The following is a 3,503-nucleotide window of genomic DNA, read 5'->3' on the forward strand; positions in this document are numbered from 1 at the left end:
GGTTAATATTTATCAGCAGCTCATTCTGTTTTCAACATACCGTCAATAGAAGTTTTTTCTCATTTAACTACGATGGTCACTTACGTTTTTGGCACTCCAGTGCTTTTAAGATAACAGCTTATGTCTTCACATACTTTCACATACTTCACATACTTAAAGTATATGTCTTCACATACTTTTATTAACTCAAACTTATAAATAGAACTTATAAGACAAACTTATAAGATTTGAACTGAATTCTCATTTTTGAATAAAAGAATTGAACAAAATAAATTGAACAAATTTTTTTTTTAAAAAAAATTTAAAAAAATTTAAAAAAACTTTTAAATTTTTAAAAACTTTTTAAAAAAAGTTTATTTTGAACAAAATAAACAAAGTCTGCCAAACGAAAACAACATTTATATGTTGTTTTCAAGAAAGTAATATATAATTTGACACCAGTCGTACAAAAGATTAAAGCACTATTTAATGTAAAAAACTCTTGAAAACAAAATAATTACAATTTTTTTCAATCATACTTAAGAAAAAACAATGAAAAATATAACAGAAAATTTTCTGTTATGTATTGCATGACTTTATAGGCAATGCTGACCAACATCAATAACTCTTAATATGGATTAAATAAAAAAAACAGGTTTTTCTAAATGAAATTAAGGAGCGACATTAAAACTTAAAACGAACAGAAATTATTCCGTATATGAAAGGGTCTGTCCCCACCTCAATGCCCCGCTTTAGTTTTCGCTTTAATTTTTAAACTATCTCCTTACTTTCTCCTAACGTTTGACTCTTTCCTACCACTCTACTTTATGAAACAATAAAAAAACTTTAGTGTAAAGAGCGGGGCGTTGAGGAGGAAACAGCCCCTTTCATATACGGAATAATCTCTGTTCGCTTTAATTTTTAAACTAGCTCCTTACTTTCAGTTAAAAAACATATTTTTTAAATTTAATTTCTGAACGGTTTTGAATTAATGCAGTTTTTGAATTTGGCTCACCGTACATGAATAATTAAATGAAATTAGCATATTAATTTTACTTTTGAAAAACTAATAATAAGCTTATAATAACCTAAGTTTGACATTTCGGGAAATCCAGCTACCCCTCCATGGAAATTTCCCTCCCCCAGCGAGAATTTTCCTTATGGAAAGATTCTCCCACGCAACTTATATAAGCGATATTTTCAGAACTAATTTTGTAAGGCATAGTAACAAAACGGCTAAAGAGGTCGAAACTATTCTTATAAAAATGAGTCACAAGTTGAGCAATTTTTAAATGACTGAAATGAATGAAAGAAAAGATCTTTAAAAGATATACTTAATAATTTATGTTCGTTTTAAGTTTTAATGTTATTCCTTACTTTCAGTTGGAAATTTTTTTTTATTTAATAAACAACCACAAGCCGAAGACATACAGTATCTTTGATAAAAATCATAGTTATGAAGCTGCTTAAGCTAAAATTACATGCTAAGATTGGCCGGAAAATAAAACAAACAAATTATTGCTTATATCGGCCATTATTTTACAAAATTTAAACTTTAGCGTAAAGAGCGAGGTATAGACGAGGGGGCGAACTTTCTCGTATACATAATATGAGGGGGTTCTTCCTCTCGTCAGTACCTCGCTCTCTAGGCTGAAGTTCAAATTTTGTTCGAATTCTTTAAGATTGATCCCTGAATCAAGAAGGCCGTTTAGTTAAAATAAATAGCTCTTTTGAAATTACTACAAATACTTTATCGTAAACAGCGAGGTGTTGACGAGGGAACGAACCCCCTCATATACGTAATAATTTCTGTTCCTTTAAAGTTCTAATGTTATTCCTTACTTTCAGTTGAAAAAAAAATTAATTTAATTTCTGATCGTTTTTTAATTATGCCTGGATATCCAGCGCTCCCTTCATAGAAATTATCTTCCCCGATGAAAAAATCCTCGATTGAAAGATCTTCCCACGTAATCCAATCTCCTTACCCCCATCCCCACCAGAAAAATCTTTCTGAAAACGTCTATATATTTACCAATAAACATATGTAAACAATGAGCGAAGTTCATAACTTGAAGCCCGTCCCTAGGGGACTGTAGGGGATTCAGTCGTCATTAAAGACAAAATATTTAGACATTCCGACTATGCTGAACAAAATGGCTGTCTCAAAATTTTCATCCGGTGACTTTGGGAAAAAATGAGTATGGGAGGGAGCCTAGTTGCCTCCAATTTTTCGGTCACTTAAAAAGGACATCATAATTTTTAATTCCCGTTCGAATCAGCCCTCTTGCGGAATTCTAGTACCACTGGTTCGATACGATCACCCTTGAAAAAAAAAAAAAAACAACAAACAAATAAGTAAACACGCATCTGTGATCTTTCTTCTGGCAAAAATACAAAATTCCACGTTTGTGGAGATAGGAGCTTGAAACCTCTACAGTTGAGTTTACAGTTCCTTACCACGAACTGTTTGACAAGTCTCTATTAATTTGATGTATTGCATATTTTCTTGAGGAAAGAAAACTATTGTATTTAATTGCACTAAATAAACTAGTTGATTAAAATTTATAAGATTTGTGACTGTTTTTCTTGTTCGACACAGCAGCTAAACTTAAATCGAAGGGGCTAACAATAAAATTGATGAGGCGAGCTGGGGGTATCAGAAGGGCCAAAAAGCCAAGAAACAGTACCAAGGCTTTTCTATGAGATGCAGCACCGGTTGTTAGTGTAGTTGAATACATCAAAATAGAACAGCATTCGGTAGTTCAAAATAAATCAGTTTAAAACAAGTTTTTCTTCAAATGAAAGAAAACAACAACATTAAAACTCAAAATAAACCAAAATTGTCTTGTAACAGCTCCAGTTTTTGCGATCCCCAGTTGTTGCGATCAAGTTTAAATTGATCATAACTGGTTGAAATAAAGATGATTACTCAAACAAATGAAACAGAAAAATGACCTACATTGCTATGGGTGAAGCAATGATTATTTAAAGGACGAAATATCAAAAGCAATAATCAATCCAAACTTTAAATTAACTGAAATTACCACAAATAAGGGTAGGGCTACTGCTCCTCTAACCTCTCTAAAGGCTAGAGCTTTACTTGGGATGTAATGCAAACAATTAATATTTCGATCGGTGTTTTTATTTGTCAAAACATCAACATCAAAATAACAACGCTAATAAAAGTTTAAAAAAAGTTACCCTAACTAAGAGTGGAAATACTTTCTTCTTTAACGTCCAAGAGGCTTGAGTACCATTTGTACCTTACTGAAAATCATATGCAATTTTAACAGTATAGTTTTATGGGTCAAAATTTCAGCAATAACAAAAATCTAGCAATAGTCAAGATTAATGGAAAGTAAAAGCAATACTTAGAATAATTTTATTCTCGAATTTAAATTAGTTTTACATTGCTAAAATAACACTTTTTGTCAAGCGCTTCCTTTTTTATCTTGGTGTATTCAGACATATGGATAATGCCTGACTGAAAGTCTTAAATGGGGAACATTATATGTACTGAATAA

This window comes from Artemia franciscana, unplaced genomic scaffold, assembly GCF_032884065.1.
Source record: "Artemia franciscana unplaced genomic scaffold, ASM3288406v1 Scaffold_2977, whole genome shotgun sequence".
NCBI lineage: Eukaryota > Metazoa > Arthropoda > Branchiopoda > Anostraca > Artemiidae > Artemia > Artemia franciscana.